This window comes from Lissotriton vulgaris, chromosome 1_1, assembly GCF_964263255.1.
Source record: "Lissotriton vulgaris chromosome 1_1, aLisVul1.2, whole genome shotgun sequence".
Classification (NCBI taxonomy): Eukaryota; Metazoa; Chordata; class Amphibia; order Caudata; family Salamandridae; genus Lissotriton; species Lissotriton vulgaris.
In genome coordinates this window covers 1,922,191,755-1,922,213,255 of record NC_141685.1, presented here as the reverse complement: position 1 = coordinate 1,922,213,255, position 21,501 = coordinate 1,922,191,755, and the positions used below count along the sequence as shown (strand labels likewise).

Here is a 21,501-nt window from a genome sequence, read left to right as displayed (position 1 = left end):
TACCAGGACTGGAAATCAGAGCAGAACAAAGCTTGATGTAGCATTCATTTATAAATTTCAAGATGTTTGGAAACAGGTATCACGTATTTGTTAACCATGCATCCTCTCCCATGACTTGCAGTGGAAATCTAAGTGCCACAGAAGTGCATGCAGGTTTTTTTTATTTACATCAGGCTATTGAGATCGAATAGTTCAAAAAATGTTATTGGTCAACATGCAACATTTTGAAAGTCATTCTTCCTCACCTTAGAGTGCTTTATTAGCTTTTTAGGGAAGTGGTGATGGTTAGTGAACATATCTCGGGTTGTGAGCTAGAAGGCCTTAGTATGTGGTTACGTGAATTTCCCTTGCTGTACAGGAACAGACGAAAGAAGCATTCGTGAATTAACAATGTGAACAACAAGGTGAACGGACTGGTCCTTTTCACAGCAAGGTAAAGGGAGAGTGAGGCTGCCAAGTCAACTCTACGAACAACTGTCACCTATTGTGCTCCACCCAAAGTTCTTGCACATGCGTGAATGAAATCTCACCTACCTTCTTTGAGGCGTCACTGTGCCAGAAAATGTGAAACAAGCACCCAATTAGTATAGAAATGTATTTCACGATCATGAAACACGTAAAAGGTTAGTGTGTGCACGCCAACAACAGATACACAAAACTGAATGTCTGGCCAGCCCATACATATGCGGCAAATTTAAATACAGACTTCAAAAATTATCATTATATTCCTAGCTCCGCCGAATTCCCAGCATAGTTGTATTCATGCTGTGAGAACACACTGAAAGCCCCAAGTGGGAACTATAAACACAAAACCTGCATACCAGTATGTAACACCCAAAAGCTCTTTTATGAAAGATTTCCTGTATTTCTCAAGAAGTGACTAATACAATGTCCCAAAGGGCAGTTGGAGTACGTTTCTATGAAATCCGCAAAGTCACATGATTTACTTTGTAAGAATATTCCACAACAAAAGAATAGCACCTGCTGTAACAGATTATCAGTCTTGCTTTACAAATTGGACTGCAGTGATGTGCTAATTAAAATAAGGGGTGAGCTTTGCTTTGGTTTTTTAAGTAGTAGACTCTAGGTACACAAATGTGAAATGGAACAAAGTACCCTTGCCTCCCCACTTACAGACTTTTCTCTACATGAGAAAGTCCTTAACATTTCTATCTACGCCTGCCCTAGTTTATAATGCTGCAAGAGCGGTGGAGTGCATAGTGTTACATGGACGAATAAGCAAAAAGCCCTACATAGCATTCTATCCAGGGGGGTAGCTTGGTCAGTAAGACTGGGGGGTGTGAGATTTAGATTTCCCAACAATCATGCTTGTACATAATGTTAAAATACATTATATGACAATCAGGCTGCACAAGAGGGTCTTAAGGGACAGTGGAAAGGGAGAGTAATGTGTATTGATAGGGGACTAAGTGAGAAAAACTACAATAATTTGTGAAATAACCAACATTTTTTAAGTCTCTCCAAATAGAAAGAGTGTGTGTGTGCACTTGTGGTGTGTCTGTGTTTGTAAAACTTCCTGGTGAAACCCGCCAGAAACCTCACTGTAGCAGACTGAAAGCACCTGTACCCATCGATGTATCACAAAATACATTTATGAGGGGGTATGCAACACCCCAAACACCCTCCTGATCCTATCCCCTGATTTGATCGTGTGGTAGTGACTGTTTTGATCTGAAGTATCCCTGACTCCAAAACATTCAAGGGCCTGCCATCTCCAAGGAAAATGAAGAATCGTGAACTGCACCAAATTGGTGTCGCTATATTCTACTTGGCAGATATTTGCTTAAGGAATTGTGTTGATGTCAGGGCTGAAAGAAAAAAATACATTGCAATGTGAACTGCCAGTTGAAAGTCTGTCTCTTTTTTTAGTACAGTAGTTCTGGATCAGGAAGTTCAAATGTGATGTAGAAGAAAGATTGATTATTCTTTACACAACACAACTGATTTTAACATTGCAACTCTAATGTGATTTTACACACGTTGACAAAAACAACTCTGAAACTTAGAGAAGTTGAAGTACCAGCACCATAAAAGCATGCTTCTTTTAGTAGAAGCAGAATATAAATGCAATAAGATTATCATGCTAATTAAGTGTAATAACAAAACAGTTATGAAAAGTAATGGTGAAAATGCTTTTTATTGGAAACAGTGCAATTCGGAAGGATGAGACTAAGCACTTCTATTGCATTCATTGTTATGCATCATGAAGAGTAAAGTGGTGCAAAATTAATATGAAATGGGTCATATAAATGATATTTTCAGTATTACTACTTGACATTATTACAATCATGAAAATATAAAAACAATTTTAGCAAAATGATTTTTAAGAAAAATTCACGTGTATGTACTTTGAAAATTGTAGAACTAGGCCATATTCAGGTTGTCATGTCTATGCAATTACTAACAATATTAACATTATTTCTTTATATGAAATGCTTGATTTATTTCATTATGTTTGAATTTCATTATGAGTTTGATTTACTAAATAAGAAATTCTGACTTTAAGTAAATTGCATTGTCCTCTTTCCTTGAGGCTGCACAAATGGACTTTTGCTACGATTCCCCAAATGTTGCTTTACCTGTTCTGTTTATGCATCATTCTTTTGTCAATAGGACATTATTTTAGTGTTAACTGTGAAGTGAATTAGTAAGAACCCACCTCTTGGACTGTACTCATAAAGAGCAACAAAGTATGTAGCTCTTTGTCAACTAACCTGAGAGGATGGAATGGACAGTTGTTTCTCATGACTAGCATGGGAAAGTAGGCTGGAGTATCAAAATTGTACCTGAAAAACGGAAAGATGACCACAAGATGCTCGGTCCATTGTGATATGATGTCTGATGATGGCTCAGGGGCTCTTACTTGGAGAGGACCCTTTGGAAAGCTTTCTGCAGCAGCTGTTGTGGCTGCTGACTAATTTGGAATCCTTATTTGCTGATAAACAAATTACGTTTCCATGTCCCTGCCTTTTGATCTTTGAAATGTACTTGCTTGCTGAACTCTTTTGAATAGTCTGGTGAGAGACCAGATCTAAACTTTTGTGATTTTGCTTAGTTCTCCTTTCCCTTGGACTTTTCCTTAGTGGATTTTAACATGATCCCTTTGCCCCTTTTTGAGCGTTCATTGGTAGTGGGAATCTTTAAGGTTAACCATCCTCTTTATGAAAAGAATACTTTGACTAAATAAGTGGATTTATACTATGTACTGTAAGATTCTTAACCAAGCTAGTTAAAATGTTGCTTATATGCATTGGTTTTGGCTTTTTAATACAATAACCAAATTATCTACTTTGCCTGAGTCTGTTATTTTGTCTTAATGTTCTTTTCTTAAAACTGTACTAATGAGACTTTGATTCTAAATGTGTGACAGGAAGATCATACAATATTTTCAGGACAACAAGTTCTGCTGCTGTTGTTATGTGTTGTGGCTGCTCAACTCTAAGTTTGTATAATCCTGGCTAGACTTAAATTCTTCAGGAGGTTAGGTCTTCCAATTGAAATATTTTATTTCTATAGCATGGTTCTGAGAGTAGTGTATTTGAGCCTAATCCTCAACTTGTGAATTGGCTGCCAATCAACTGGTCCTCATTGGACCATCCATTCTGCTGGCACCTAACAGTACTAAGGCATTCTTCAATATCTTTAGGGATCTCTCCAGCCCAGGCTGTATGAGCAACAAGGTGGTCGCCTCACAGGTACTATGTAATGAGATTGCCTCTCATTTTGAAGAGACGAGAAAGTTCTAAAAATTGTGGGGGAACTTTGGTCCACAGACCATAGCAGTCAGGATGAGTCGGCCAGGAGGATGTATGAAGAGTTCCATGCTGATACCTCCCTGGACTGCTTGGACATCCCTACAGAGGACTCTTTTAACCATCTTGCTCAAAGTGTGTCTTCGGGATCTCCCCTAGACCCCCTCCCACATAAAATCTGGAAGTCTTTTGGCCAGGAAACCTTTCCCTGGCTGCGACAGATATGTTGTCAGTCCCTGGAGGAAGGAGAGGTGCCAGATGCATGGAAGCAGGCAGTGGTGACTCCCCTGCTAAAAAAACCCTCTCTGGACCCTACAACTCCTTCGAATTTTAGACCCATATCCTTCTGCCCTATCCTATCAAAATACTGGAAAAGTCAGTTAGTAAGATCTTATCACGTTATTTGGAAGATAATCTGCTATTGGACAAGGATCAATTTGGCTTCCGTCCAGGACACGACACTGAGACCGCCTTGACATCAGTGATTGACAATCTTCGAATGCGAGCTGACAATGGGAATTCCTCGGTACTAGTATTACTAGATATGTCAGCCGCATTTGATACAGTGAGCCATACAGTGCTAGTGGAAAGATTGAAGAGTATTGGGGTTAAAGGAAGGGCCCTACAATGGCTCCAATCCTACCTGTTAGGACGACAACAGGCGGTGTCTATGAGGCCCTTCTCCTCTGATAAAACCATAGTACATCATGGAGTACCACAGGGCTCGGCGATCAGCCCCATCCTTTTTAATATCTACTTACGCCCCCTGTTCCCCATTATTAAATCTTACGGAATTGACCTAGTCAACTATGCAGATGACACCCAACTGGTGTTCTCCCTGGAAGGGAAACAAGCTGTATCCATGGACACCTTTCAGGAGTGTATGCATCAGACAGCTGGTTGGCTTAAGAGAAACACTCTTCAATTCAACAGGGGTAAAACAGAGGTGGTGTTCTGCCCGGCCACAAGAGTGTCAGGTCCGCTACCAACAGAATTCAGGCTTACTCCTGAGGAGGCACCACTGCTCCCAGCAAAAACGGTGCGCAACTTGGGTGTTTGGGTGGATGGAAACCTCCAAATGGAATCGCAGGCCAACAAAACGATTAGCGTCTGCCGCTCCCTGCTGCGCATGCTAAGGAAGATTCTCCCGCTTCTTCCAAATGATAGTCGCTCCTTGGTGGTTAGGAGCATAATTCTAAACAGACTGGACTATTGCAACTCTTTATATCTAGGTGCACAGCAATACATAATGGAGGGGTTGCAAAGAGTCCAGTCCATGGCAGCAAAGTTGGTGCTTAATAGACAGAGCAGATCCTCCACAGCCATGGCTTTGAGCGAGCTTCATTGGCTGCCTATTAAGGAGAGAATTTGTTTTAAATCTCTCTGCATTGTTTACAAGGCGGTTCACGGTCTGGGACCTGCCCCCCTACAAGAGAGGTTCACTTGGTATAATCCTAGGAGGAAGCTCCGTTCCTCTAATGCCAATTTGATCACGGCTACTAGATTCAAGAAATCTAGGATGGGGGGGGCAGAGCTTTTAGTGTGGTAGCTACATGATTATGGAATGAGCTGCCGCAGAACCTCAGACAAAGCGAATCACTGACCTGCTTTAGGAAGAATCTGAAATCTTGGCTATTCCCTAGGAGCTAAAACTAGATTGTATCCCCGACAGCTTCTATTGCTATAATGATTTCTGCAATCTAAGCTCCAGGATACCCGTAGGGTGACAGTCATGTGCTATATAAGTACCTTCTTTCATTTCATTTCATTAATTTCATTGGGTAGTCAATGCTTAGGGCATCCTGATTTCTCACCTTTCACTACGACGAAGAAAGATCCATATGAGGACCAATGCCGCTATGGATACAGTCTAAAATCTGAGTGCAGTGACATTTTCAGTGGTCATTTGTATGGCTTGTGCAGCGGTTGAATTAGAAAATGCTTCCGCCGCATCATATGGAAGGTGAGAGTAGTTATATGGTCAGGCACACAACAGGAATTCTGGGAAGCATTGTTTTCCCATAATTCATGCAGGGACCCAGCACTCCGATTTCTCTGTGGCAGTGCACATACATCCAGGACCACAAGGCAGGGAAGTGGTATACGCATGTCCACTACCCAGCGGCTGCTGACTTGACTGTGCTGGAACAACCTGGGAATGGCAGGGGCACTGCAGCATTGCTAGGGACTGCTCTCTTGCATCCTGCTGATCTGTACCACTGGAGTACTGAGGAAGCTGTTTCTGTTTCATGTAAGTCCTGCCTCCCAAGGGTACGCGACTACAGTAGGAGCTTACAATATGAACTTTCAGACATTTAGTACATGTACTCCAAAACAAAAATTCCTTAAGTAGCTAAAATTCACAGAAGAGATTTTTGTTGCAAATATGTGCACTGTAAAAACCCCAGCTTTCGTGTTGTTACTTTGCAAATTAAGGGGAGCATTTGTTTTTACACTCCCAACCACCCACCCCTTCTCCTTCCCTCCCCCTCCAACTAGCCTTCCAAAACCACAGCATTTACTTCTTTGTTATTTAAAACATTATGGGCTAGAAACAAATGAGCGCAGCTCGTACACGTCTCAATACTAAGCTTCCTAAATTGAAGGATCCGCAAAAACATTTCCGAATAATATTTGCTGATTTTTTTTTCTTTTGTTTCATCTCGGCGTACACACGTGTCCTAGCGTCTCATTTCGATAGCGATCATATTTGTTTTTGTTATTTTTAAATCTGATCGCCATTCCAAACATCCTGGGAATATAAAACGTGCCTGGCTATCAATTTATACAGGTCCATAAAAGCAACAGCCTGAAGCATTTACTGGGCAGTGCTACACTCCCCCACATAACAGGTGCCCAGGAAAAGAAAACAGAGCTAACATTTGTTTGAACTTTGCGATCAATCGCCAGAAGAAGTAGTTCTTTTCTAGTATTCAATGTAAATGAAAACGAAGTTTACACTAAAGAGGATGCACAATGTTCTGCTTACCACCTTTATAAGCTGGTTATTGATTATCTGTGGAAATATGTGACTCTTTTAACACCTTGGCTGCTAGGCGTTTCCCCCCCCCTGTGCTGGAAATTGCTTTATTACTTTATTTATGACGAGCTCAGCTCGTCATCAGCACAGCTCAACTGTGCATCATGACGAGCTGAGCTCGTGATGAGCATCGAAAGGGTTAACAAAATGTAGCGTCTCCTGTGGCCTAGTGCCTCTGCTCTCTGCAAAACTCCCTTTCTCTGCTATCAGGGCACACTCATTACGTTTGCGCTTGAATGACACGTCAGACTACAAATAAGACATCATTGGTTGCCAAATTATCAATGCCTGTAACAAGACGTGTCACTTTAACCAGTTATAGTGGTGGCCAGCTGTGGGGTTTAGTGGAGACAGGGGCGGCTCTAGGCTTATGGCGGCCCTGGGCAGGAAGTGTAGGTAGGGGGCCCCGGAAGAGGGGGTCTGGGCAGGGACGGAGCGCGGAGGCCAGTGAAGAGGGGGGGTCAAGGTGTTTGGAAGTGGAACGGAACCGGAGGCCGCCAAATCCCTGCCAGGGGCCACCACGCAAATATGTATTAATCCTCAGAGAATTATTATATTTAGGATATATATTGGTGTGGTGGCCCCTGGGGTTTGGTGGCCCTGTGCAGGTGCACAGCTTGCACATGCCTAAGGCCGCCCCTGGTGGAGTGGACAGACGTTTCTACTAACTTTGAAAACGTTTCCTGTAGATGTGGTCACAGTCAAACTGCCAGTAGGGCTGCGGCCTGAATCTATACAAATGTGTTTTAATTCGACCACAAATCAAGATGTACATTTTTGCTATTACGTTTTATTAAAATTAATAAGAGATATTAGATGTGCTACTTCAGCCAGACCAGTTAAAATTAAAGAGAATAATTGTCCATTCCGAAATGGAAACGTCCAATTAGCTCTTGCAACTGGTGTGAGTTACATCTGTTGAACTGTGAACCATCAAAGGTACTTTTCCGCAGTTAGTAGAAGCCATCCCTTGGTTTCTCTGAAACTAACAATTCAAACCATAAGCCCTACAAAGGTCTGAATAGAATCTCCAGACTTTCATTCCCTATGTGGAAATAGTGGCTAATAGCCAAATGTTGGTGGAATCATTTTCTTTCCTGTAGGCAGGCCTGTGAGTCGTGGAGATGCTGCTTTGAGAGTTTGTTTCACACGAGAGAAAGCCTTCCTTCATCTAGAGTACTCCCAGAGTACTTACATGAAACATAAAGCAACAGAATCAAATCTTACTAGATTTTTGTGACATCACACTTTTGAGAAAGTGAGAGCGGGATTTGGGCCTATGGTTCATGACAATAGCTGTGGGCCTAGTTTAGGTTCTAATCCCACGCAGAGACCTTTTTACTTCAGAACATCCCTGGAAAAGACAGACGCGGAAGAAGCCCTGTTCTCTTGATGGTTGCTCAAAATCTGACTTTAGCAGTACAAAAATAGAGACTGTTTAAATCTCCACTATGAGTCTTCTTTTTAAGACCAAGAAGTGGTGGTACCAATATCCTGCAGAGGGAGGAGATCAAGGTGCTGAAAGTGAAGCATGCTCATCAATATTGAACTTCCATCCTGTGCTGGCAGGGAATCAAAAACCTGTAGCAGAGGGCACTGCTGTCTCCCTAGAATATTCCTGGTTGTTCAGTGGCTATTGAAGTGCCGTGTAGACAGTTAGGGCCCCATTAGGATGGCGGACGGATCGCCCCGCCAGGCCGGCTGTAGCCACCGCCGGCCTGGCGGGGGAGATCCGCCCGCCATCCATTCCGGAATGGCCCCCCACCATATTATCATGGCTGGGGGGTCCGTGGCAGATGGAAAGACCGTCTGCCGCTTTTCCGCCCGGTCGCCTTGCGATCGGGTGGAAAAGGGTTCTATATGGTGGCGGTGTACGTGGCGCTTACTATCAAACACCGCCAGCCATATTAGAATGGGCATTTTCAAATGCCTTTGCCGCCACGGAAAGGCATGCGGAGTCTACTTTGGGGGCCCGTTGCGGGCCCCCAGGGACTCCGGGGGGCTGGGGGATGCGCATGGGGGGTACCTATGGTCCCCCCAGTAGTTCTATGCACAACATGGTAGGCACCGCGCTGTGCGTGCCATGTTGTGCATGGAAGTGCACAGCATGCCTTCATGGCGGGCGGTGCTGAGTGCACCGCCCGCCACAATGTCAGGAATGCTGGATGCGCCCGCCACTTCTGTGGCGGGCGCATCCTAATTTCCCCCATGGGACCCCCGCCCTTATGGCGGGCGGTCCCTTTCTACGATGGGATGGCGGGCGGACAAAGTCTGCTCGTCATCCTAATGGGCTTAGTGGGGAATCCCTGACATTGGAGACAGAGAACTGGGGTCCAGGGAGTCAGTCCTGAAGTTGTTGCTACAAAATAATGAATGTGAACATTAAAAAGTCGTATTGGAAAACTAAGAGCAAACAGCATACCAAACAGGTAAAAGGCACATTGTAGGTGGGCTCTAGTCTGCAATTTTCTCATTCTGGTTACTTGGCACCAAAATCAAGGCTCCATCAGCAGGTCACAGAAATAAGCCAGACTATGTGGAGCCCCCAGCACACCCTTTTGTATGATATGAGCCACTGACCTGAAAATACTTCATCTCCAAAAAAAACTACTGTGAAAAATTTAACAAAAATATCCAATGACTTTATTCAGAAATGTAACTCTTGGAAGCCACCTTGCCACACCCAAAAGTTTTTATTAGCCGCATATTTGATGCTACTGATAAATGGTCCAATTATCATATCCGACCAGGTGCAGAGACAGAATATTGAGTACAAAATATCGAGTTGCACAAATATCGAGTTGTTAATATCATGGTCAAGAAAATCAACTTAAGGTAAGTAATATCGATTTTAAAAATATCAAAGTTTTAATATAGTTTGCAAAAATATAGTTGTTAAAAATATCTTTTTTATTATTATGTATTGTAGTATATATTTTATATGTATGTGACGTATGTTTTTTGTATAAGACTTGTTTGTATTTTTAATATATGTGTTACACTTTTTGTAGTTATTAAAAAAAAATTATTTGAATTTTGTGCTTTTAGTTCCGTAGCTGTTTGTGGGTTTATAGGGGAATAGGGTGGGAAGTAATTTAACTATATGAAATGTATAACAAAAAATAATTCGAATTTTGCGTTTTTAGTTCCGTAGTGGGTTCTGGGTTTATAGGGGAATAGGGTGGGAAGTAAGTTAAATATTTTAAATGTATTGATTAATTTTTATTTATTCATATTTGTTTAGTTGAGATGGTATAGTGTTAAATGTGTAAAGTAATTTATTATTAATTAATAATTGGGTGTTTTTTAAATTATTAATGGTAATTAAATATGGTATTTGTGTAATTAATTTTAGGTGTGTGTTGTGGTGTTTATAGGTGTAATGGGTGGGAAGTAATGTGTTTTTATTTTATGAATTAATAATTGGTTGTTAATTCACTTTAATTAATTAATTGGTTATTCATTTTGTTAATTTTGTAATTAATTTTAAGTGTGTGTTGTGGTGTTTATAGGTGTAAAGGGTAGGAAGTAATTTCTTTTTAATTGATGAATTAATAATTGGTAGTTAATTTATTTAACTAATTCATTTGTAATTAATGTTGGTATGTGTGTAATTAATTTTAGGTGTGTATTGTGGTTTTTATAGGTGTAAAGGGTGGGAAGTGTGGGAAGTAATTTATTTTTAATTGATGAATTAATAATTTGTTGTTGATTTTAATTAATTAACTGGTAATTAATTATGGTAACCGTGTAATTAATTTTATGTGTGTGTTGTGTTTATAGGAGTAAAGAGTGGGAAGTAATTTGTGTTTAATTAATTATATATAGTTGTTAATTAATGTTAATTATTTTTGGTAATGTTTTTTTGTTGTATTTACTTTTAAAAGTGTAAAGGGTGGGTATTAAATACATTTTAATTATTTCATTATAATTTGTTAATAGTAATAGTTTTTAATTAAAAAAAGTTTTAATTGTGTTTTATTATTTTATAGTTTAATGTAGGAGTAATTTTTAAATGTTTCATATTTTTTATTTTTCGTTTCAAAATGATATTATTTTTTATTTTATATATATACATATTATTTTCTAAGGGCCCGATTCCAATCTCGCTACTAAAGCACTCTGTACGACTCAGATCCGTAGGGGTTTACGAGCGAATCGTGCACCTGGAGTCCGAGCGAGCAAGTACGATGCATTTGCATGCTTACGGATTCGGTTCGCTCGGACTCCGATTGAACTATATGGGAGCCTGTATACTGGACAGGTACACAGGCTCCCGTAGCAAAAAGGGGTGGGTGGGGAAAATGGTACGCCCTGTGGCGGGCACCCCATGGTGCCTGCCACACTGTGCATGCATGGAAAGCGGGGTCCGATGGGTACCCCCATGGGTCCAAATCGGAAGGCTCCAGGTGATGGGGGTGCCTGCTATGGGCACCAAAATAACGATTCCGACAGCTTTTTCGTTCTGGACATACCAAATTGTGAAGGCTGTCCGAATAGTGCATCATACTTGCTCGCTCGGAAACAGACTCAATACAGCTGTACAAAGCGTCTGCGTACGAGTCGTATGGACGGGTTCGGTTGGAAGACGATGCGCTGTACGTGTACGTAATCTTCGCATTGTACTTGGTTGTTCGGACCAGTGTACGTTTCGGTTGAAAAAAAAAGGCTATAAATCTGATCCGTAAAAGCCAAATCTGATTCGTAGGCCTTCCTAGCTAGATCGAAATCGACCTCTAAGTGTTTGAGTGTGAATAGTAATTTTTTTTCTCCGCTATCCAACACTTTCCTTACTGTTGCATTTACTGGAGTGGGAATTGCAATTTCTACCCCTCTGCCATCTAGCACTTTCCCTACTGTTGTACTCACTGGAGTTAGAATAGTAATTTTTACCTCTCTGCTATCCTGCACTTTCCCTACTGTTGCACTAACTGGAGTTGGAATAGTAATTTTTACCTCTCTGCTATCCAACATTTTCCCTACTGTCGCACTCTCTGGTGTGGGAATAGTAATTTTTACCTGTCCACTATCCAACACTTTCCCTACTCTTGCACTCACTGGAGTGAGAATCATTTTTTTACCCCTCTGCTATCCAACACTTCCTCTACAGTTGCATTCAGTGGAGCTGGAATAGTAATTTTTACCCCTCCGCTATCCAGCACTTTCCCTACTGTTGTACTCACAGGAGTGGGAATAGTATTTTTTTCCTCTCCGCTATCCAACCCTCATCCTACTGTTGCACTCATTGGAGTGGGAATAATCATTTTTACCCCTCCACTATCCTGCTCTTTCCCTTATGTTTCACTCACTGGAGTGGGAATAGTAATTTTTACTCCTCCGCTATCCAGCCCTTTCCCTACTGTTGTACTCATAGGAGTGGGAATAGTAATTTTGACCTCTCCGCTATCCAACACTCATCCTACTGTTGCACTCATTGGAGTGGGAATAGTATTTTTTACTCCTCCGCTATCCAGCTCTTTCACTTATGTTACACTCACTGGAGTGGGAATAGTAATTTTTACACCTCCGCTTTCCAACACTTTCCCTACTGTTGCACTGTGTGGAGTGGGAATAGTAAATGTTACCCCTCCGCTATCTAACACTTTCTCTACTGTTGCTCTTACTGGAGTGGGAATAGTAATTTTTACCCCTACGCTATCCATCACTTTCCCTACTGTTGCACTTACTGGAGTTGGAATAGTAATTTTTCCCCACCGCTGTCCAACACTTTCCCTACTGTTACTCTCACTGGAGTGGGAACAGTAATTTTTACCCCTCCGCTATCCAACACTTTCCCTACTGTTGCACTGGTTGGAGTCGGACTAGTAATTTTTACCCATCCACTATCCAACACTTTCCCAACTGTTGCACTCACTGCAGTTGGAATAGTAAATTTAATTATTTTGCAATCCAGCACTTTTACTACTGTTGCACTGATTTTATTGGACAATTTCAGTGATTTTCAACACCCAGAGATCTGTCGTATCAGACCACCAAAGTTGTAGAAAGTAGAACATCCATCCGCCCATGAGGCATGCAAGCTCTAGGATGGTGGAGCTAGAGCTGCTTCCCTGCTGAATTCAGCTAGAGGGGCAAAAGAGGAGGAGGAGACTTGCTGTCGTGCTGCACCCTGCAAACTACCTCTGCCCTTTCCCTTGTAAGATCTGAGCAAAGGATATGCCTGATGTTGTTGCTGCTGCAGCCGCTGCTTGGAACAAAAGGACAAGTTCCTCCCAAAAACACGAAACCTGAGCTATTGTCCAAAGCCCCTAGGCTGAAGATCGAGCTCGTCCTGGTGGGTGGACCCAATCACCCATGGAATGCCTCTTTCTGGCCTACATCTCTGGGGACTGCACCCACTCCTGTGAGCTCAGTCAAAAGCCTGGAGGTGATCATCTCCCAAGATCTGTCAATGAGACCTCACATCAACGCGGTTACTTCTGCCTGTTTTTTCCATCTCAGGCGCATCCGCAAGATCAGCAGGTTTCTTAACAAAGAAGCCCTGACCCAGGTTGTCATTGCGCTCATCACTTCCAGGCTTGACTACGCCAACATTTTGTACGCAGGAATCCCTGCATGTCACCTTCACCGACTTCAGTTGGTGCAAAATCAGGCTGCTCGCCTGATCTTCTGCCAGCCCAAACACCAGCACGTCACTCCCCTCCTCCGTAGTCTGCATTGGCTCCCTGTTTCCAAACGCTGCATCTTCAAACTGGCATGTACCACCTATAAGGCCCTCGAGGACGCAGCTCCCAGGTTCATCTCATCGGCCATGTCCCGTCACATTCCTGCCAGAGCTCTTCGCTCAGCATCTTTAAATCTCCTTGAGGTCCCCAGATTTAAAAGAAAAAAGCACGGTGGCCTGAGCTTCTCTGCCCTGGCCCCCGCCACCTGGAACTCCCTACCCCTCACTCTCCGTCTCTGTCCAAAGTACGACAGTTTCCGTACACTCTTAAAAACTCTGCTTTTTCAAGCGGCATATGACTAATCCCCTCCCTGGATCAATGCTATTTTTATCAACGAGCGCCAAGAAACCGATGGTGATAGTGCGCGGTATAAATAATTTTAATAATAATAATAATAATAATAATAAATAATAATAGGCTGAGACTGAAGTCCTAAAGACCTTGCCATGGCTCTACTGTCTTTAAAGCCCTGCAGTGCCGAGTCTGCTTTGGCCCCAAGCAAGCAAGAACCATCGACTGGCAGGTCTAACAAGGTGGCTTGGACATCAGGAGATAACCCTGAACCCCGTTGTTGCAAAGTCATCCTGTGCCCTGGGCATCCCCTAACTTTTTGCTGCATGGTACTGGTGGTAACTGGCACTGACTGACCCTGGGCTCTGCCTAACCAGGCCCAAGGCCAGTGCTATGCTTAATGAGACACATTTAGAATGCAGTGAAAACACCTACATAGGAAATGGTATGGGGTACCCCTGTAATTGGCATGACCTACCCCCTAGGTCCCTAGTACATATTAGGGCAGGGGGATTGAAACTACCTATCAGTCCCTAGTATAAATAGGGCATGGCAGTTTAGAGACCTGCAGCTTTTTCTGCACTTGCATGTGTGAACTGCTGAAGCTTGATGTCAGTTTAAAAGCAGCCCTGGGTGGCAGGACTGCTTTTTTAAAAAGTAAATTGTGCCCAACTCAACTTTGATATTTAGGGCACTTAAAATGGATAACCTACAATGTTGTGGCATATTAGGAACCCCCAGTGTCTCCCCTAGGTGTCCCAGGGGTGGGGGCTAGGTATTTATAAGGTAGACCTTCATAAAATGAGTTTTATATGCCGTGGGTTAAGTGAAATTTCACATTTCACTCCCCACATTGTGATAAAGAGCTGCCCAAATTCAACTTTGATGCTAGGAGCACTGTGGAGGGAGAATCTGCATTATATCTACAGATTCTGAACCCTTAAAGTCTCCCCTAGTTGTCCCATGGGGTGGGCATCCTGTAGATATAAGCAAAGTTCTTATAAAATATGTTTTTATAAGCCCTAGTGCTGGAAAAATGACCCAAGTCATTTTTCCCATTTGCAAATCCCATGCCACATAGGTTAACAAGGCAAGAAGTTATTAACTAATAACTCCTGATAGAAGAATGATAGAACTTCCATTCAAAGACTTCCCAGAATGGTAGTGATAAATCCAACAATAAATTGTTGAATTTCTCCTAAAATGTACAGACAAGAAGTTATAAGACTTTCTTGTTTGTATGTCCAGATTCAGCCTTCCAGTCGTCTGTCTTGATTGGTCAGAGTTAAGTGGATTAGCCAGGCTCCCTTGAAGAGGTGATAAAGAGCCCCTGGGATTAACCAGCTCTGCTGGGAGGACAGTGTGCGGCTACACAGAAATGCCAGAGTAGGGGGAGGAGTCATAAACCATGGTCTTCAAAGGCAAGGAGACTGGCTCAGTGTCATTTACAACTCTCCTCTTTTGACCCAAAGCCAGAGCTAGGATTAAGGCGAGAATGAGCAGATGCAAGGGGGAGAGTTTATGTAAAGTAGCCATCCTAGGGGTGTGTTTAACCAGCTCTTTCCACCCTGCTGGAAAATCAGACATTTTGAATCTGGAAGATTTGGTGCACTCTTGGACACAACATTGTCACACTCTACAGGATGTGGTCATATCCTTGGGGAACTGCCCTGCTCCCATTGGTCAGAAGTGACCTCCAGCTTGACCCAGAGAACTTGGAATACGTATCTGAGAGGGGCAGAGTCTCTCAGCTCTGCTGCTTGAAACTTAAGAAAGCAAGACGTTGCCATGCTGATAAGTTAGGGTGCAAATTCTAAGGCCTGCCCTCTGAAGACTGCACCAGCTGCTGAAACTACATCCCTGTGGATTACCTTGCTGAAAAAGAACTAAAGAGTGGACTCCCTGCAAGCTACTGGTTAACAGAGCTCACCTGGAACATCACCACCAAGGATCCTCAACCCGGAGAAGTACCAGTGGATTTGTAATGGTTTTTGTCCAAGTGGATTGTGGGAACTGAAGTCCTCAACTTTCAAGGTCCATCTTGGAGCTTCCAGACCCTTGGAGTGAGTTTGATACACTTTGGGACCCTCTGAGGAACTTCAGGAAGAAGTTCCAGGAGTTTGGAGAACTTTGGAGCAACTTTGGAAAAAGCTCCACAGGGTGACTGGCTCAACCTGGCCAGCCATGCCGCCTGCCTTTGACCGCGAGCCGGCAATGGCATACAGGTTTGTCCCGTTAAAAGCTCCATAGGTCTGATTTCCAGAGTTTGACCGGGAGTAGAAGAAATCCGAGCCGGCGAACGCTCACCGAATCAGGCCTGGTGAAGATCATCGAGGGACCCCGTAAGAAAAAGCTCCAGAAAAGTTTCTAAGTCCGAAGGTAAAAAATTTGACAGGGACCTACTGCGAGGGGTAGACGCTCAGGTCTCCATCGCGGTCGGCCTGAAACTTTGACTTTGAGCCGGTCTATCGCGACCAGCTGTCCCAATATGGTGCTATATGTTTCTAAGTGCTCTAAACTGATAAATCTTTACGAATTCATAGCTCCTGGTTCCGTACATTGGATTTTGTCGTTTTTGGTGTCATTTTAAAGATACAAATATTTCCTATTTTTATAAATTGGTGTTGGATTTTTGTTCTGTGTTGTGTCTTAATTATTGACTGAATTGGTGTTTTTAAATGCTTTACATACCTGTCTTTGAAGTTAAGCCTGCCTGCTCACTGCCCAGCTACCAAGGGTTGAGCATGGGAATAATTTTCTAAGACCTATACTGAGTCCTATCATGTGTTAGTGGCCTTATTGCCAGTGGCAGACCTACATTTGCCCCTACCAATAATCCACTTTCCAACACCCGTAACCAAGCGTGCCTCCTGGTAGCTACAAACAATCCCATCGCCCTGGCAACCAAATCAGCAATATCCAGACCAGTCTGAATGACCTGGCAGGCCGCAGCTTGGGCATCTGTTAGTACCTCTGAAAAATCCCCTTGGACTTCCTCGGGCAGTTTTCGTAGCACCTTCCTGGCAGAGTCCATAAGGGTGTGGATGTAGAGACCCAAAAGGCATGTGGCATTTGTTGACTTGATGGTCATTCTGCCCGGCGATAATACCTTTTTCGCAGATTGCTCCATGCGTTTTGACTCCCTATCTGCAGGTGTAGATGGAAAGGAAGCTGCAGGCTGCTTTGAGGAACATGAAGCCTGGACAACAAAACTTTCTGGTGAAGGATGAGTTGACAGGAAAGCAGGATCCCCCTGAGTCACCTTGTACCTCCTTACTACAGACCTAGCCACTGCTGGAGCAGACATCGTTTTCTGCCAGACATTAAGAATGGGCTCAGTCAAAGCCTTGTTAAAAAGGAGTAAAGACACAGAGAAAGAGTACCTCTGTCAAGATGTTAGATTTTAATACCATCATGGTAAGAGGCAATTACAGCAGATGCGCAGCCTTCCGGACCATGGCATAATAAGATGTCGCCTCCTGCGTTGGGAGACTTTTGGAGATGAGAGCTCCCATTCAGGAGAGGTATCCATCCCAGTAGCCTCCTGCAAAATTTAAAATCCTGACCAGGATCCACAATCTCCCCATCCTCAGGCGCTTTGTGCTCTGCTTGGTATTCTATCTCTTCTAATAATCTATGTGCCTGTCTGTGAGAACAGGTATCAGTGGCGCCAGACACAGTGCCGGTGACTGTGGGATCAGGGTCAAAGGGAGGTCCACCGGAACGGTATTTGATGCCAGTCGAGGTTGAGTCTGCGCTGGTTCAGAACTAGGCGGTGCCAGGGAAGATCCATCCAGTGGAACTCTTCCCTCCAGCGATTGTACGTGCATCGAAAATCTCAGTGTTGGAAGATACCAACTCCCTGGATCCATCAGCATAAAAGGAAAATGAGGAGGCAAACCTCCCAGGGAAAATGCCAGTGGAGCCATAGGGCCAACAGGTGCACCAATAGGGTTTGACGCTCTAGTGAACAAGCCAAACATCGCATTTAAAAAATGCGACGGATCCATACCCAAAGTCGAGAAGGTAGGACACTGGATTCGGCACTGCAGACTCTGAAGCCAGTCGAGGTGGCAGCACATTTGGTTCTGGCTGCAGCACCAGATATCCTGGAGCCGGATATAGAGAGGTCGGCTTTGGCAACTGTGGAGGCATTGCTTCTCTTTGAGTCAGTGGAGTCACTGACCTCTAAGCCGGAGACGGGGCCCATGTCACCTCAGGAGAAGGAGAGATTTCATCTTTCCGATGATGCCTGGGAACTGGGGACATCGAATTCGGCATTGCATCATTTGACGAATGACACCGAGACCCAAGGCATCGCTTTTTCTTGTGCTTCTTCAACTACCTCGTAGTATGAGGAATCGGCAACTTGGAACGGGGTCTCCACCTTCTTCAACCCCTTTTTTGCTTCTTGGCCTTGGCCATGAATAATCTGGCATCCCTCTCATTCAGCACTTTGGTATTCATACGTCTGCATGATGAACACTCCTCGATGTCGTGGTCCGATGAGCGACACCATAAATAGTCTTCATGGGGGTCAGTGATAGACATTTGGCCCCCACATTCCCTGCATGGCTTGAAACCAGATTTTCTCTGCGTAGCCATAGTCGATACTACAAACAAACTATGTCTCACAACAAAGAATATCCCAGAAATAGAGAGCCCTGGGAAAAACTGTTACACGTTGAGGGTTCAGAAAAATGGGAACTGACGTCAGCACACCAATGAGGTCTTCTTATGGCTACGATGACGTCAATCGGAGTCGCGTGTGGAGCCATTCCATTGTGACGTCCTCATCAACATGAGACAGCTGAGTAGAAAAGTTTTTGCGGAATGCTGTGCATGGGGGTAATTCAAAAGTGGAGGAATCCACAGGCAGAATAGTTAAAATTATAGTGTTTTTTTATAACACTCCATATCACACTTCTGCTACTCAAAGTGTTGTAAATAGAAAGTCTTACTGTTGCCATTTTGATAACACTCAATTTAAGAATCTCAGACAAATGGAATTCTGAGTCAGCCATGCTCTGCTTCCATCTCATGACCTGAAGATCATCATGTATGTTTAAAGCAGCCATTCAACTTTCCAAGCCATCCTGTTAAACAATGTTAATGTTATGTTTGCTTCCAGAAATAGAAACCTTTCGAGTAGCTCTAATGAGATAAGTCACCACCTTCACAGGCATATTTTGAATAGATATAAATATCTGGGGTGCTGGGTGGACGACAAGGGAGGTCACTCATTACACTTAAACTCACTAAAACCAAAACTGACATCATTACAACCTGCCTTCCGAGCGATCTTCATAAGCACCAAACAGTGCTTACTCCTTTGAGACATTGCTGAAATTAGTCACTGCCAAACTCATTCCAACACTTGCATTAGGGGCAGTGGCTTTCCTAGAGAAATTGTGCGTCTTCCTGAACATCTCACAGAGTGCAGTATTTAGATCACTGTTTAAACTGCCATACAACATGTCTCCATCCCAGGTCAGTATGGCTTTCGCATTCAGTGATCAACTACTCATTCAGCAGGCTTGCATCTTAAACTTCATGCACTCAGCTAATGCAGCAGAATCGGTGTCGCTGAAAAATGTAATTTGGCTGGCAGTCTCACTTGCCAATAGCTCACGACAATCAAACACTTGGGCCCTTGCTCTCGCCTACGCTTTAGAGCCAATAAGCGCTGCAGATGTGTGGAACTTAAAACTACCGCATCCACAGTTCTAAGCAGCCTCGACCAGAAAGGTTATGTAATCTTTTGCCTCAGACTCTCGGGCTTTCACCAGAAGCGAACATGCAGCCTTAGTTCTCAACATTTATGCCAGAAGAGGGCTTCACAAATACTTAATGGAACCTTTCTCATAGTATCATAAAGTGACATTTTGTCAACTTCGGATGGGAAGTTTTTCATCATTAGATTTTCTAACGCCATGGGCATATCAACCTGACACTAAAGCATGCCGCTTATGTGGCTTGCTCCGGGAATCTTTATCACACTTGCTTTGCATCTGCTCAGCTCTCCTTGAGGAAAGTAGAAGATTCCTCCAGGACCTGCTGATTAAATAATGATTACAGACAATCCCAGTGGCTGTCAATTATTTTCTGAACAATGCTCAGCCGCAGGTGATTTCCAAACTTATAAAATTTCTCGCTGCAGCAGACACATTTTTAAGGAAGAAAACCATGGTTTTAAATGCTTCAGTGGTCTAGGGCGATCTCTCTGAGTTATAGCTATGAAGCCTGTTGTGTATAGTTCGCTACACTCAGACCACAGGCCCTTATCTTCTGCACAGCTGACATTAAAACACGCAGAGGCAATAGACACAATTGGCTGAGGCATATGTTCTTATTGCTGCAGATTTTATTCTCAATTTATTAATGATGTGCCTAAATTAAATGGCTGCATCATGGAAAGTGGATTGACTATCAGGTTATGCTCATCTTAAAGAGCGGCTGTAAACTACTCTTAAGAGGGAAAACTCCCTATTTTATTTCTAATCTAAAAGGTATATTTTAATTACCATGTGTTTTTTACCAAAAAATGTGCCGCAAACCATCTCTTTTTTATGAATTGTTTGAATCTTTATGATCGAAAAGCTGCTACTTGCTGATCTCTTTTTTAAACATAATAATGATACATTTATGTAATGATTCTTGTTTTTAATCTCTTTTCATAGCAGGTGGCACTTTAACGGACTTGATTGTCTAAATAAAGTATTTGAAACTTGACAAGCATATATGCAAAAGATTTTAGAATAGTCCTATTGTCACAGCTCAAATTGTATCTTATTTCAGAAGATCACTTTATTTTAGTCGGTACAGGGAACATCTTTTTGTGTACCCTCATTAGGTCTGCGTTGCAAACAAAACGTAGATGAAGCACATAACGTTGAGTTATTGTAGTCCAAAGGAATCTTTGACACACATGTCAATTTCTCATCTTGGAACCAAGGCCACACCGTACTTTTCATTGTGAAATGTTTACAAACACGGGTACTGGATGCAATGAGCAACCACGGGATCTTCGAAATATTTGGCCTACCGGCCTGTCAAAGAAATTCAGCTGATTAAATGCAGATGGACAGCACTAAATGCTTAGAATACCCCTAAATACACCACAGAAAAAAATGTAAAGGACATTTGAGGAGTTTCTACATTGACTGTTCACAGAAAAATTATTTATGTTGATAATTAAAGGGTCATCCAGAACTACGAGCGGAGAAACTTTAGATCTCAAAATTGGACTTGACAATACGAAGAAACCTGTGACCGTACTTATCGGAGCGATTCGTTTTCATTCATTTAGTTACACAGACTTTTTATACTGCCTGCGAAAACAAGAGCTGCATTTTACATATTTGGCTAAAATACTGCAATCTGCTTCTAAAAACACTGCGTTTAAAGTTGTTTGTTTTTTTTGCGCGTATTTATTCTTCTAATTATGCTATGCAGTACCGAAGAGGTGTTATTCTTCGGATGGAGTTGCAGAAACAAACCTTCTCTGATTAGTCTGGGGTAAAGTTGCCCCAGTGCGTGTCAGACCCACACGAGCCATTCCAGAATCCTTGTTCGTACCAATCACCTGTCTCTTTGCCACGTGCGCCTGTCATTGGCTGTTGTCCCTGTCATTCATGCCTTTTTTTAACTTAGACGTGCAGCAAAACAGGGCTGCTTCTTGATGTTAGCATGTGTGTGTATGTGCTGCAAG

The 21,501-nt window shown here is 42.9% G+C and overlaps 1 protein-coding gene across 2 annotated transcripts in view; it reads right to left on the bottom strand.

Moving 5' to 3' along the window:
• The window catches only part of NAV3 (neuron navigator 3), a 1,035,010-nt gene that overhangs the window by 814,937 nt on the left and 198,572 nt on the right, over positions 1-21,501 (bottom strand). The gene's annotated exons all lie outside the window — the stretch shown is intronic.